General features: G+C 39.3%; 1 long non-coding RNA gene across 2 annotated transcripts in view; it reads left to right on the top strand.

Annotated features, from left to right (window-relative positions):
- Positions 1-15,125, top strand: part of LOC309636103 — a 164,843-nt gene that overhangs the window by 122,807 nt on the left and 26,911 nt on the right. Inside the window, exon 4 of one of the 2 annotated variants that reach the window (XR_014249232.1) lies at positions 4,171-15,125. This exon is cut by the window's right edge and continues 18,666 nt beyond it. The exons of the other annotated variant lie outside the window; for it this stretch is intronic. This is a non-coding gene — a long non-coding RNA (uncharacterized lncRNA). The remainder of the gene's footprint in view (positions 1-4,170) is intronic. 2 annotated transcript variants of the gene reach the window in all.

The raw sequence follows: 15,125 nt of genomic DNA, 5'->3' as shown, positions 1-15,125 counted from the left end.
TAGTGAGGATGGCTGTTGTGTTTTAATATGTGTCTTCTCCATTGGAAGGGATGCTTGATGAGAGCAAGGGTCATATATATTTCAGCAAGTCCTGTATCCTCAGCATCTGGCAGAGCACTTGGCACAAAGTAAGGGCTTCACAGACATTTGTTGAACACATTTGAAAAATCAACAAATGTGAGCAGAGACTGCTTTACTCATATTTTATCACATATTAGACATGCCACAAAGGTTTGTTATTCTCCAACCCCTTTAGACTGGCATTTCTGAGCATGAGGCCCATAGGGTATAAATAGTTGTTGCGTAAGAAAAAGGGGTCTGTGATCAAATAATTTGGGAAATAGAAGGTTAAACAAATATAAACAGGATTTTAACTGTTTTTTTTTTAACCACAAGACTTCTTAGAGATATGCTTGGGTTCCTCAGAGGCAACAGTGCAAAGCAGAGCCCCAGCCCAACCAAGATGCACACATGGTGTGAGTGAGAAATAAACTTTCCTTGCCTTACACCACTGAGACTGGGGGTTGTTATAGCCACACACCCCAGTCTATACTGACTAATACATCTTCCATATACAGTATTTTTTATATTGGAAAATCCTCAGAAATAGAAACCAGAAGGTTTCTGAGAACCTAGGAAGATAAGTCCACTGAGGAGGTGAGTGGCTAGGTGACCTGCACTTGCTCATTCACTAGGGTCAGGACGTGAGAGTCATTCTGCCCCACAAATGATCAGGGTGACAGAAACATCCTTATACAGCAGATGAAAGTTGACGTGTAGTAGGTTAGACTTTCAAAGTATGCGTTAAATAAACAATATTCATTGAGCACCTACTACATGACAAACACTATTAGGTGCTGGTACCACACCAGTGAACAAGATATAGGTTCTCAGGGCTCAGAGCCTAGAGCAAGAGACATATAAATAACAAGTCAATTTCAGTATGGTGTGTTAAGAGCTAAAAAGGCACCCAACAGAGAGTAAAGGCACCCAACACAGGTGTGGGATTGGAGAAGTTTCTTGGAAGAGGTGACATATGAGCTGTGATACATAGGATAATTAAAAGGTATCTAGGTAAGAAAGGAGGGAAGGGCATTCCAGGCAGAAAGAACAACTTTCAGGAGGTGAATAATCTGCTCCAGACCACGGGAGGTTCCAGCAGGAGACAGTGAGCCACCAGGGAGCACACTACCTTCAAGGCAGTTGAAGACACCAGACCCAAATATCAGCCAGGAACCTGAGCGAGGAAGAAAACTAGCTTAAACCTCAGCCAGTAGGTGTGCTTTAGGTAACGGGATTTAAGAAGGCAGGGAGAAATGGGCCTGAGGGTGAGAGCAGGGACTCTTCTAAGGAAAAGTCACCCAAGAAGCAGAAGAAATGAGAATGGTTGGGGAGGAGAAAGGCAGAAGGGACTGAAATTTAAAGATGAGCCAAACCTTGACTGTTCTTCCTCACTAGGAGACTAGGACCCTGTGGGCCCAGTGGCTTTGAGGTGCAGAGGTATGCAGCTGGCCAGGGGGCAGATGCTCAGAGAGAGCAGCTAAGAAGGAGGCCTGGGGAAGAACTGAGCACCCCCTCCCTACAGCCCAGGTCAGATCATGGTGCCAGCCTGAATCCATCATGCTTGATCCACCCAGGACTGAGGTGAGAAAATGAAATGAGAAGGTGTTTGGGGGGCTTCCCTGGTGGCGCAGTGGCTAAGACCCTGTGCTCCCAATGCAGGAGTCCCAGGTTCGATCCCTGGTCAGGGAACTAGATCCCATGTGCATGCTACAACTAAGAGTTCGCATGCCACAACTAAGGAGCCCACGAGCCGCAACTAAGGACCCCCCTGCTGCAACTGAGGGGCTCGCCTACTGCAACTAAGGAGCCCACATGCCACAACTAAGGAGTCCTGGAGCCACAACTAAGGAGCCCTGGAGCTGCAACTAAGCAGCCGGCCTACTGCAACTAAGACCTGGTGCAACCAAATAAATAAATAAATAAATAAATAAATATTAAAAAAAAAAAAAAAGAAGGTGTTTAGCCCATAAGCCAAGTTCAGCTTCTAGTATGTTGGGATCATGAGTCCAGGCACTGAGAGTGTAGCTTTGCTGTTTACCCTTTGTTTTGTAATTAAAATTTAAAAATTCTAGCCAGATTCAATTGAAATAAAAGAAGGCAGAATTGAACTAAAGGGAGGCCAATGGTGATGATGGTCAGAAGTCTAGACTAGATAAAAGAGAGGGGCCCCACATGTCCCAGCACCAGGTGTAGGCTTCCTCCAGCACTCTCAGTGGGCCTCCCCCAACTCCCAACTCCTCTAGGAACAGCCAACCCTCTCCTTGGGAACCCCTCTCACCTCAAGAAACTGCCAAGAATGAGCCAGTTGGTCTTTCAGGGACACTTTCCTGACTGTAGGAAAATATCTCCCAACTTCCAGCCTTTCCCTGTCCTCTGTATACTTGCCTGCATTCATTCATTCATCCATAAGACAAATACTGGAATAGTATAAGTGTAGTGCATGTAGTGCATAAAAGCACAGATTTTGGAATTGGACAGAAACTCAGCTCTACCATCTAATAGCTATGACAACTTGTGAGAGTTACTGGACTTCTCTGAGCTTCAGTTTCCTTATCTATAAAATGCGGATAATACTTTCTTCAGGTAGTGATTAATTGAGATATGTATAGAAGCATTTAGCATGATACCTGGCACAAAGTAAGCACTTGATAAGTGTTAGTTACTATTACTGATATTATTAAAATGGAGCTTTAAACAACCTGCACTTACCTGGCTCACTGGCTTAAGTGACACCATCAATTCTTTTTGTAAAACATACTGACTTACACTCATGGCTCATCAAACCTTCATGGCTAGGATGCTGTACACTTGTGCTCCCCCATTTGGTTGAATTGCATACTTACCAAGAGTCATTTGTTTTTAACTCAGCCTGTTTATGCCAGCTGTGCATATTATTCTTATTATATAATTTAACTAGATATTACATAAACCAATAAAATATGAGTGCAAAACTAATGTTGCTGTTTGGAAAGATTCCATAACAGCAAGTTGCTAAAAAATTTTGTTATCAAATTTTGTATTGGTGACACAACTGAAAAAGAGAGGAAAAATCATTTAAAATCTAAGGCGTTGAATTCAGATTATTTCTCAAATTCTTTTAAAGTTTCCAATCCATGTTAAAGAAATCAAAACTGAAAATGGCAGTCAATGCATTCTGGGTGTAGCTCATGCAAGAAAGATGACGGTGGAATGCCAGCTGGCACACCCATACGCAAAGAAGTCTTGGCCATATATCTAAAAACTAGAGAGTAAATAGTCTTTTGTTTTAACCTAAAAATAAAACATTTAAGGTATGTAGAGGCAAAGTAAGAAATGATCTCGGTCTTTAAGAAATGTACAGTCTAGAGTGGGAGACAGAAAAGAAAGTTATTAATCATAGTAGATTGTGATGCAGGTTAATGGAGCAGATGGAAGGGGATACCTAACTTGGGCAACTGTGCAGAGGATTCCTGGAGGGGGTGGCTCCTGAGCTGGCTCTGTCCTCCTTCACATCTGTCCCTCAACTCCTTTCATATCTTCCTCCAACATAAAAAGCAGAGACTTGCCCTCCAGCTTTGCCCTATGGTTCCTTTAATTTCAGGTCTCACTATTGACAAAATCTCACAGAGTGTTACAGGGGACATGGCTGCCCTCCCTGGTATTAAGGAAGAGCCCCAAGGATCGTAGAATGCCTCAGGGACCTATTATACATGCATTTATTTAGACTTTCTTTGATTCTGTATATGTTTTCAGCTGTGTCCCATATCCCAGGGTTAGGTTTATTTAGGGCTTGTGTAAAGCAGTTGCTGATTTTCTTTGATGATTTTTTAAAATTAAACTTTTTATTTTGAGATAATTCACATGCAGTTGTAAGAAACAATACAATACTCTTTACCCAGTTTCACCCAAAGGTAATATCTTACAAAACTATAGCACAATATACCACAATCAGGATATTGACATTGATAAAGGCAAGGTACAGAACACTTTCATAACCGCAAAGATCTCTCATGTTGCTCTGTTTAGCCACACCCACTTTCCTCCAGCCCTCATTCCCTTCTTAACCCCTTGCAACCACTACTCTGTTCTCCTATTTTGTAATTTTGTTATTTCAAAAATATTATATAGGGCTACCCTGGTGGCGCAGTGGCTGAGAATCCGCCTGCCAATGCAGGGGACAAGGGTTCCCCTGGTCCGGGAAGATCCCACATGCCGCGAAGCAACTAAGCCCGTGCGCCACAGCTACTGAGCCCGCGTACTGCAACTACTGAAGCCCGCACGCCTAGAGCCCGTGCTCCGCAGCAAGAGAAGCCACCGCAATGAGAAGCTCGCGCACCGCAACGAAGAGTAGCCCCCGCTCGCCGCAACTAGAGAAAGCCTGCGCACAGCAACGAAGACCCAACACCGCCAAAAATAAATAAATAAAATAAATAAATTTATATAAAAAAGAATATTATATAAATGAAATCACACAGTATATAACCTTTGGAGATTGGCTTTTATTTTTTTAACTCAGCAAAATTCTCTGGAGAGTCATCCAGATTGTGTTATGTATCAATAGTTCATTCCTTTTTATATTGCTGAGTAGTATTCTATAGTGTGACTGTACCACAATTTATTTCCCCACAGAAGAACATTCATCTATTGAAGGACATTTGGGTTGTTTTTGATTACTATGAATAAAGCTGCTATGGACAATTGTGTACAGGTTTTATGTAGACATAAATTATCGTTTCTCTAGGATAAATGCCTAGGATTACAACTGCTGGGTCATATGATAGATAGATAGATAGATAGATAGATAGATAGATAGATAGATAGATGGATAATTTTAAGAAACAGCCAAACTATTTTCCAGAGTGACTATACCATACATTCTCACCAGCAATGTATGAGTGACCATTTCTCTGCATCCTTGCCAGCATTTGGTAGTGTCATGCTTTTGTTTTTGTTTTTTTTAAGCCATTTTGAAAGGTGTATAATCTCTCACCATGGTTTTGTTTTGCTTTTGTTTTTGCATTACCCTGAATATTTTTCCACGTAATTATTTGCCACATATATATCCTCTTTGGTGAAATGTCTCTCTTCATGTCTTAAACCCATTTCTATTGGATTGCTTGACTTTTTTTTTTTTTTTCCTGTTGAGATTTTAAGAGTTTCTTATATAGTCTATATACTAATCATTTGTTGGATATATGATTTGCAAATATTTTATCCCTGTCCGTAGTTTGTCCTTTTATTCTCTTAACTGAGCTAAAGTTCTAAATTCTCATAAAGCCCAGTTTATCAATTTTTCCTTACATGGATCATACTTTTGGTGTCCAGTCTAAAAATTCTTTGCCTAGTTCTAGATCCTGACAGTTTTCTCTTATGTTTTTTTCTAAATATTTTTTAACATCTTTATTGAAGTATAATTGCTTTATATTTTACATTTGAATATGTGATTCACTTTGAGTTCACCTTTGTATAAGGTGTGAGACTTAGGTCAAGGTTCTTCTTTTTTTAACCTATGGATATCCACTTGCTCTAGCACCACTTGTTAAAAAGACTATCTTTCCTCCATTGGATTGCTTTTGCACCTTTGTCAAAAATCAGTTGGACATATTTGTGTGCTTTATTTCTGGATTCTTTACTCAGTTTCATTGATCTGTGTCTATACCTCTAAAATACCTCATAATCTTTGTTACTATAGCTATATAATAGGACTTGAAATTGTTTAGACAGATTCCTCCCACTTTATTCTTCTTTTTCAAAATGTTTTAACTATTCTAGCTCCTCTGCCTTTACATACAAATTTTAGAATAATTTTGTTTATATTTACCAAAAAAATCTTGCTGGGATTTCCATTTATTTATTTATTGGCTGCATTGGGTCTTTGTTGCCACGGGCAGGCTTTCTCTAGTTGTGGTGAGTGGGGGCTACTCTTTGTTGCAGTGCACGGGCTTCTCATTGAGGTGGCTTCTCTTGTTACAGAGCATGGGCTCTAGGCGCGTGGGCTTCAGTAGTTGCAGCATGTGGGCTCCGTAGTTGCAGCATGCGGGCCCTAGAGCACATGGGTTTCGGTAGTTGCAGTGCATGGGCTCAGTAGTTGTGGCTTGTGGGCTCTAGAGCACAGGCTCAGTAGTTGTGGCGCACAGGCTTAGTTGCTCTGCGGTATGTGGGATCTTCCTGGACCAGGGCTCGAACCCATGTCCCCTGCATTGGCAGGCGGATTCCTGGCTTCTCTTGTTGTGGAACACGGACTCTAGGCATGCAGGCTTCAGTAGTTGTGGCACATGGGCTCAGTAGTTGTGGCTCGCAGGCTCTAGAGCGCAGGCTCAGTAGTTGTGGCGCATGGGCTTAGTTGCTCTGCGGCATGTGGGATCTTCCTGGACCAGGGCTCGAACCCATGTCCCCTACATTGGCAGGCGGATTCTTGCCACCAGGGAAGCCCCTGACAGGAGGATTCTTAACCACTGCACCACCAGGGAAGTCCTGGGATTTTCATAATAATTGTGTTAAACTTTATATCAATTTGAGGAGAATTGACACCTTTAGTATATTAAGTCTTAGTCTTCCAACTTGTGAATATGCCATGCCTCTCCATTTTTCAAAAAGATCTTCTTTGATTTCTTTCATTAGCATTTTGTAGTTTTCAGGATACAAGTTCTGCCCATGTTTTGTTAGATTTACACTTGAGTATTTCACTTTATTTCTGAGCAACTATGAATGATATTTTAAATTTGTGTCCATATGTTCATTGCTAGTATATAAAAATACAATTGAGTTTTGTATATTTATCTTGTATCCTGCAACCTTGCTAAATTCACTCATTAATTCTAGGAGATTAAAAAAATTTTTTATATTCCTACTTAGGGATTTCCTAAGTAGACATAATGTCTTCCTTTGTCATCTATATAGCTTTTCTTTTCTTCTCTTGCCTTATCATCCTGGCTAGAACTTTAAGCACTATGTTGAATTGGAGTGGGGAGAGTGGACATCCTTGCTTTGTTCCTGGTCTTAGGGGGAAAACATTCAGTCTTTCACCATTAAGTATAATGTTAGCTCTAGGACTTCTATGGATGCTCTTTATCAAATTGAGGAAGTTCCCCTCTATTCCTATTTTTCAGAGAGTTTTTATCATAAACAGGTATTGAATTTTGTCAAATGATTTTTCTGCATCAACTAATATGTCCGTGTGATTGTTCTTGTTTAGCCTGTAAATAGGGTAGAATACATTGACTGATTTTTAAATACTGAACCAGCCTTTCATGCCCGGAATAAACTCCAATTGGTTATGGCATATAATTCTTTTGATATATTGCTGGATTTGCTTTGCTAGTATTTTGTTGAGGATTTTTGCATATATTCATGAGGGATATTGGTTTGTAGTTTTCTCTTTTTTGGATACTATCTTTGTCTAGTGATATCCAGGTAATATTAGCTTCATAAAATTAATTGGGAAGTCTTCCTTCCTCTTCTATTTTCTAGAAGAGATTGTGTGGCACTACCCTTCTTCTTTAAACATTTGGTAGAATTCTACAGTAAGACTGTCTGGGCCTGGAGATTTCCTTTATAGAAGTTTTAAAATTATTAATTCAATTTCCTTAACAGTTAGAATGCTATTAAAATGATCTATTTCATATTGGATGAGTTGTGGTAGTTTGTGGTTTTCAATGTGTGTAGAATTGTTCATACTATTCCCTTATCCATTTGATGTCTGCAGGGTCTATACTGATATCTCCTGTTCATTCCTGATACTGGTAATTTGTGTCTTCTCTTGTTTTCTTTGTTGGTCTTGCTAAAGGCTTGTCAATTTTATTGATCTTTTCCAAGAACCAGATCTTTGTTTCACTGATTTCCTCAGTTTTACTGTTTTCAATTTCATTGATTTCTGCTCTTGTCTTTATTATTTCCTTCTCCTGCTTGTCTTATGTTTATTTTGCTTTTCTTTCTCTAGATTCTTGAAGTGGGAGCTTGTAATATTGATTTGAGACTTTTACTCTTTTCTAATGCATGACTTTAGTGTATAAATTTTCCTGTCAGCACTGCTTTAGCTGTGGCCCATAAATTTTTTTATATTGTATTTTCATGTTCACTCAGTTCAATATATTTTTAAAGTTTCCTTTGAGACTTCCTCTTTGACCAATGGATTATACACAAGTGTGTTGCTTTGTTTCTAAGTGTTTGAAGAGCTTCTTGTTATCTTTATGTTATCATTCCATTGTTTAAAAATTTCACTTGTGGTCAGTGAACACATCATAAATGATTTCAATTCTTCTAAGTCTGTTGAGGTTTGTTTTATGGCCCAGGATATGGTTTATCTTCGTGTAAGTCCCACATACACTTGAAAATAATGTGTATTCTGCTGTTGTTGGATAGAGCGTTCTATAAGTGTCAATCAGATTCTGTTGGTTGATGCTGGTGTTGAGTTCTGATTTTCTTCCTAGTTGTTCTATCAGTTATTGAGAGGGGATGTTTATGTTTTCAACTATAATTTTGTATTTGTCTGTTTCTCCTTTCAGTTCTATCAGTTTTTGCCTTAACACATCTTGCAGCTCTGTTGCTTGGTGCATACACACTTAGGATTGTACATCTTCTTGATGGATTGACCCTTTTATCACTATATTACATTCCTGTCTCTGGTAATTTTATTTGCTCTGTAGTCTACTTTATCTGATATTAATATGGCATATGGACTGATATACATATGAACTCATGCTTTTTTTGATTAATGTTTTTTTTTTTTTAAATTACACTATACTAGGTGTGCTTTATTTATTTATTTATGGCTGTGTTGGATCTTCGTTTCTGTGCGAGGGCCTTCTCTAGTTGCGGCAAGCGGGGGCCACTCTTCATCATGATGCACGGGCCTCTCACCATCGCGGCCTCTCCCGTTGCGGAGCACAGGCTCCAGACGCGCAGGCTCAGCAAATGTGGCTCACGGGCCCATTTGCTCCGTGGCATGTGGGATCTTCCCAGACCAGGGCTCGAACCCGCGTCCCCTGCATTGGCAGGCAGACTCTCAACCACTGCGCCACCAGGGAAGCCCCTTGATTAATGTTTTTATGATATATCTTTTCCATCCTTCTGCTTTCAATCTGCCTCTATATGTAGGAGATACATTTGAAGAGTGGTCCTTGTAGACAGCATATAATTAGGTCATATTTTTAACCATTCTGCCAATCTGCCTTTTAATTTGTGTATTATACCATTTACATCTAATGCAATTATTGATATAGTAGAGCCCAAGTCTGCCTTTTTATTTTCTGTTTTTTTTTTGTTCGTTCTCTTTGTTTTTCTTCTTTGTTTTCATTTCCCTGTCTTTCTGTGGTTCACTTGAACATTTTTTAGAATTCTGCTTTTATTTTTCCATGATGTTTTTGAGGGTATCTCTTTCTATAGCTTTTTTAAAAAAAAGTTGTTTCTTTAGGTATTATGTTATAAATGCATAACTTATCACAGTCTACTGGTGTCATCATTTTACCAGTTCAAATGAACTGTAGAAACCTTATATCATTTTACATCCATTTATCCTCTCATTTATAATGTCATTGGCTTAAATATTTCCTTTACATACATCAAACAGTGTTGTAATTTTTGCTTCAACAAACAAAGTTTAGACAACCCAAGTGGAGAAGGAAAGTCTACTATATTTACCCATATTTTTGCTTAGTATGTTCTTTCTTCCTTCCTGATGTTCCAAAGTTCCTTCTTTTATCAATTCCTTTCTATTTTGAGAATTTTCTTTAGCCATTCTTTTAGGATAAGTCTGCTAGTGACACATTCTCTTCATTTTCCTTCATCTGAGAATATCTTGATTTCCCCTTCATTTCTAAAGGATATTTTCACTGGATATTCTAGGTTGACAGTTCTTTTCTTTCAGCACTTGAAAAAAATGTGCCACTGCTTTCTCACCTGTATGGTTTCTGATGAGAAATCCACTGCATTTGAATTGGTTTTCCTCTATAGGTAAAGTGTCATTTCTCTCTCCTTTCAAGAGTTTTGTCTTCAGTGTTTAAAAGTTTGACTATGATGTGTCTTGGTGTGGGTTTCTTTAGGTTTATCCTGTTCGGAATTCACTCAGCTTCTTGAATCTGTGGGTTTATTTCTTTTGCCAAATTTCAGGGAGTTTCTACCATTTTTGAGTACTTTTCCAGCCCTGCTCTCTTCCTTTTCTCCGAGACTCCAATGACAAATATGTTAGACCTTTTGTTATAGTCCTGTAGTCTGTTTTCAGTGTTTTTTCTCTTTGTTGTTCAGATTGGGTAATTTCTACTGTTCTATCTTTCAGTTCACTGATTCTTTCCTCTGTTCTCTCCATTCTGCTTTTGAGCCCATCCACTGAGGTCTTTGGTTCTGTTACTATATTTTTGAATTCTAAAATTTCCATTTAGTTCTTAATATTTTCTATTTCTTTGCTAAGACTTTCTATACTTTTGCCAGAATTTTCTATTTTTTCATTTGTTTCAAGTGTGTTCATAATTGTCCATTGAGGCATTTTTGTGATGGTTGCTTTAAAATTTTTGTCAAATAATTCAGACATTTTTGTCATCTCAGTGTTGGCATCTAACGTCTTTTTTTAATTCAGTTTGGGATCTTCCTTGTTCTTGGTATTATGAGTGATTTTTTTAAATTGAAACTTGAACATTTTGGGTATTATAAGACTTGATTTTATTTAAATCTTCTGTTTTTGCTGGCTTCCTCTGATGGTCCTCTGGCTGAAGAAGGGGGAGAGCACTGCTTTGTAACTGCAAGGTGGAATAGAAGTTCAGGTTCCCCACTTGGCTTCTCTTCTTGTTACTACTGGATGGAGGTGAAAGTTCCAGCTCTCCACTAGGCCTCCTCTGATACCTTCCTGGCTGCAAGGGGGTAGGAGTACTTTGTTACTGTTACCCACATGGCTTTCATTGACACCATGGAGGCATGAAAGTCCTAACTCTCTACTAAGCCTCCTCTGATACCACCCCAATGTGGAGGGGAAGGGTTGCTTCATTGCTGCTGGGTGTGGATAAAAGTCCAGGCTCCTCATGTGGTCTCCACTGACACTGTGCAATGGGGGTGTGTTACCACGGGCAGGTATGAACATCCAGGCTCCCTTCTTAGTCTTCTCTGACACCATCCTACAGAGGGCTGGGATGCCTCCTTATGGACTGGTGAGGGTAGAAGTCTAGGCTTAGCACTTGCCCTTGCTGGCATGGGTGGGAGTGGGGTCACAGGTTTTTCTGTGGCATTTGGCTGGAGTTGAGCAGTTGTCTAAAAGCTGTCTTGCTAGGCTGCCCCTTTCCCAGTTCTTTGACTAGAGAGCAGGCTTTCACTGGAACTTTTTTTTGATCTGTACTTATTGGTGTTTCTGGGTTGCTAGCCTCTTTAGCTCTAGGTCTGAGATACATGAGGTGAGACAAAAAGAAAACTTAGGCAACTCACCACTATGTTGTTCCTTGGGTTTCAAGTTCCCTAGCTGCCTTCTTCTCTCCACTTTTCAGAGTTTTCTGATGTTTGCTTTATGTATTATGTCCAGGAGTTTTAGTTGTAATTAATGGAAGAAATTGGGAAAAGTATGTCTACTCTACCTTTCTAGGATAGGAATCTCTTTTTGATCATTTTGATACCCATCAGTTGGCTGAGCCTTCTGACATATCAGGCACTGTGTAGTCACTGCAGTGTGGTAAAGATATATAAATTATGGCTCCTATATACCAGGACTTCACCACTTAGTGGAATAGACAGCCATGTCTTGTTTAGTTTGGCACATAGTTAGGAGCATGGTTTGGACTCAGATAGGACTGGGTCTCAATTCCAGCTCTGCCACTTGCAAGTTCTATGACCCTGGATAGGTGAGTTAACCTCTCTGAACCTCAGTCTCCTCACTTGTAAAATATGGGATAGATTAGGACCAATCTCATAGGCTGTTGGTGGCTTAAAGTAAATGAAATAGTGCATGTAAATCACTTTGCATGGTGTCAGCACATAGCAAGTACTTAGTAAATATTAGTTGGTGTTGTTTTCATTGTTACAAGGCAGGCTGGGCCAAGTGTAATTATTCTCCCTCAGTCTGTCCTCTCCAGACAGAGGAGGTCTTTTGGCTTACTTTGTGCCCACTGCCTCTCTCTCCTCCTTGATCAACTGTGGGAACCTTTTCAACCTTGTGAAGGGATTGAGATGGATGTTGCACAGGATGAGGAGGGAACATAATGTTTACTGTCTGTTTTCACTCACTCATTCCTTTATTTATTTCTTTTTTTAAAATTTTGACTCAGCCTCAGTTTCTTAAATATTTATTTATTTATTTATTTGGCTGCACCGGGTCTTAGTTGCGGCATGCAGGCTCTTAGCTGCGGCATGGCGGCTCTTAGCTGCAGCATGCGGGCTCTTAGTTGTGGCATGTGGGATCTAGTTCCCTGACCAGGGATTGAACCCGGGCCCCCTGCATTGGGAGTGTGGAGTCTTAACCACTGGACCACCAGGGAAGTCCCACTCATTCCTTTACTTATTCATGAATTCCTTCAGCAAATCTTTGTTGAACAATAACCCTGTGCTTGGCACCATGCAGGGAATTTATAATCTAGCAGGATAGGCATCTAAGTAATGATAATATGGGGCAAACTCTAAGTGCCAAGAAGGATACAGTTACAATACTCTTGAGAGTTCAGAAGAGAGAGAAATCACATTTGGATAGAAGAATCAGGGAGGGATTCATGGAGGAGGGCACATCTGAGCTAGACTTCAATAGGTAGACATGGAGGAAGAGCACGAGATGAGCAAGGAAACAGAGAAAGTAAGGCATAAATTATCCTTAGGAAAAAGAAAATAGTATGGTTTGGCTAGAACATGGTGTATTTGTAGGGGGGTAGAATGAGAGGTGACTGGATAGTATGTTGGGGTTAATATTTGGAGAGCTTTGAATACCAGGTGTATCAGTCAGGGTGAGGGTTGACTGCAAGCAGCCAAAATACAGTAGTTTAAACACAGAGGGTTTATTTTTCTCTAAGTTAAATATAACCTCAGAGTTTGGTGATCTGAGATTGATACGGCAGCTCTACTGCCACCAGGGACCCAGGCTCCTTATATCTTAAACAAGTGCTTCCATCTTTAAAGTTGCCTCATGGTCCAAGACGGCTGCTGGAGCTCCAGCATTCCAGAAATGGAGGAAAAAGTAAGGGAAGACAGGGAATCTGTCCAGCTATCTGCCCTCTTTATGGAACCTTCCAGGAAGTGGCACCCAACAATTTGCATTCACATCTTATTGGTCAGAACTTAGTCACATGACCATTTATTTGCAAGGATACCAAGAAATATAAATTTTAAAACTCTGGGCATATTGCTATCCTGGATAAGATATGATTTCTATTGCTAAAGGTAAAACGAGAATGAATACCAAGTAGGCAACTGGAAGTCTCTGCAACATCAGAGTAAGGGGGGTTAGACTTAATTCACTTAGAATAGCCAGAACAACTATGAAAAAGAACAAAGTTGGAAGGCTTACATTACCTGATTTCAAGACTTATAAAGATACAGCAATACAGAGTGGTACTAGTATAAAGACAGACAAACAGATCAATGGAGCTGAAGAGTCCAGAAATAAATCCACGCATAAATGCCTAATTGATTTTTGACAAAAGTACCAAGGCAAGTCAATGGGGAAAGGAGAATCTTTTCAACAAATGATGCTGGAATAATTGGATAGCCATATGCCAAAAAAAAAAAAAAAAAATTAACCTTGACCCTTACTTCACACCACATACAAAAATTAACCTGAAAAGGATCTTAGACCTAATAAAAGAGCTAAGACCGTAAACTTCTATAAGAAAATGTAGGAGAAAACCTTAGTGACTCTCGGTTTGGCAAAGATTTCTTAAATATGTCCAAAAAAGGGCAAATAATTTAAAAAATCAATAAATCAGACTTCATCAAATTAAAAATGTTTGCTCTTCAAAAGATATTGTTTAAAGAATTAAAATGTAAGACATATACTGAGAGAAATTATTTGCAAAATACATATCTAACAAAGCCTGTGTGTTCTAGAATATATAAAGAACACTTACGGCTCAATAGTAAGAAGACAACAATTCAATTTTTTAAATAAGCAAAAGATTTGAACAGACATTTAACCCAAGAAGACAAATAGATAGAAAATAAGCACCTTAAAAGCTGCTCAACATCATTAGTTATTAAGGAAATGAACATTAAAACCACAATGAGATACCACTACATACCTACTGGAATGATTACGATTAAAAAGACTGATCACACTAGACAATGTTAAAGATGTGGAGCAATCAGAATTCTCATACGCTGCTGATGTCTGTGTAATATGGTGCAACCAACTTGAAAAGCAGTCTGGCAGTTCCTTAAAAAGTTAAACATACTCTTACCATCATGACCCAGCCATTTCACTTCCAAGAGAAATAAAAGTACAAAGTTTTTACACAAATGTTCTCAGCAGCTTTATCTGTAATTGCCCCATACTGGAAAACCAAATGTCCATAAACTAGTGAATGGAGAAACAAACTGCTATATATTCATACAATGGACTACTACTCAGTGATAAAAAGGAATGAGCTGTTGATACGTGCAGCAAAATAATTATGCTGAATGAAATAAGCCAGAAACAAGAAAGAGGTACATATTTCATGATTCCTTTTACACAAAACTCTAGAAAATGCAAACTCATCTATAGTGACACAAACAGGTTAATGGTTACCTGGGGATGGGAGTGGAGGTTGAGGAGAGGAAAAAGAGGGATTATAACGAGAAAATAGGAGGTTTTTGGGGATACGGATATGTTCATTATCTTGATCGCGGTGCTGGTTTCATGAGTGTATTCATATGTCAAAACTTATCCAATTGTTCACTTTAGATATGTGCAGTTTATTGCATGTCAAGTATACCTTGTATAATGCTGTAAAAAATATTTCAGGCCCTCCCTAGGCCTACTGAATCAGAAACTGTGGGACTAAGCCCAGCAATCTGTGTTTTAACAAATACTCCAGGCGATTCAGATGCACAGCTAAGTCTGAGACCAGTGATTTAGGTGATAAACTTCCAGCAGGTGGTTGAAATAAGGCTCTGGACTGGAGTACAGATTTGAGAGTCACCTGCTT

The sequence above is a fragment of the Balaenoptera borealis genome (genome assembly GCF_965194805.1).
Source record: "Balaenoptera borealis genome assembly, chromosome: 10".
NCBI lineage: Eukaryota > Metazoa > Chordata > Mammalia > Artiodactyla > Balaenopteridae > Balaenoptera > Balaenoptera borealis.
The sequence above is the reverse complement of the archived record's forward strand: the minus strand, read 5'-3'. Positions and strand labels throughout refer to the sequence as shown.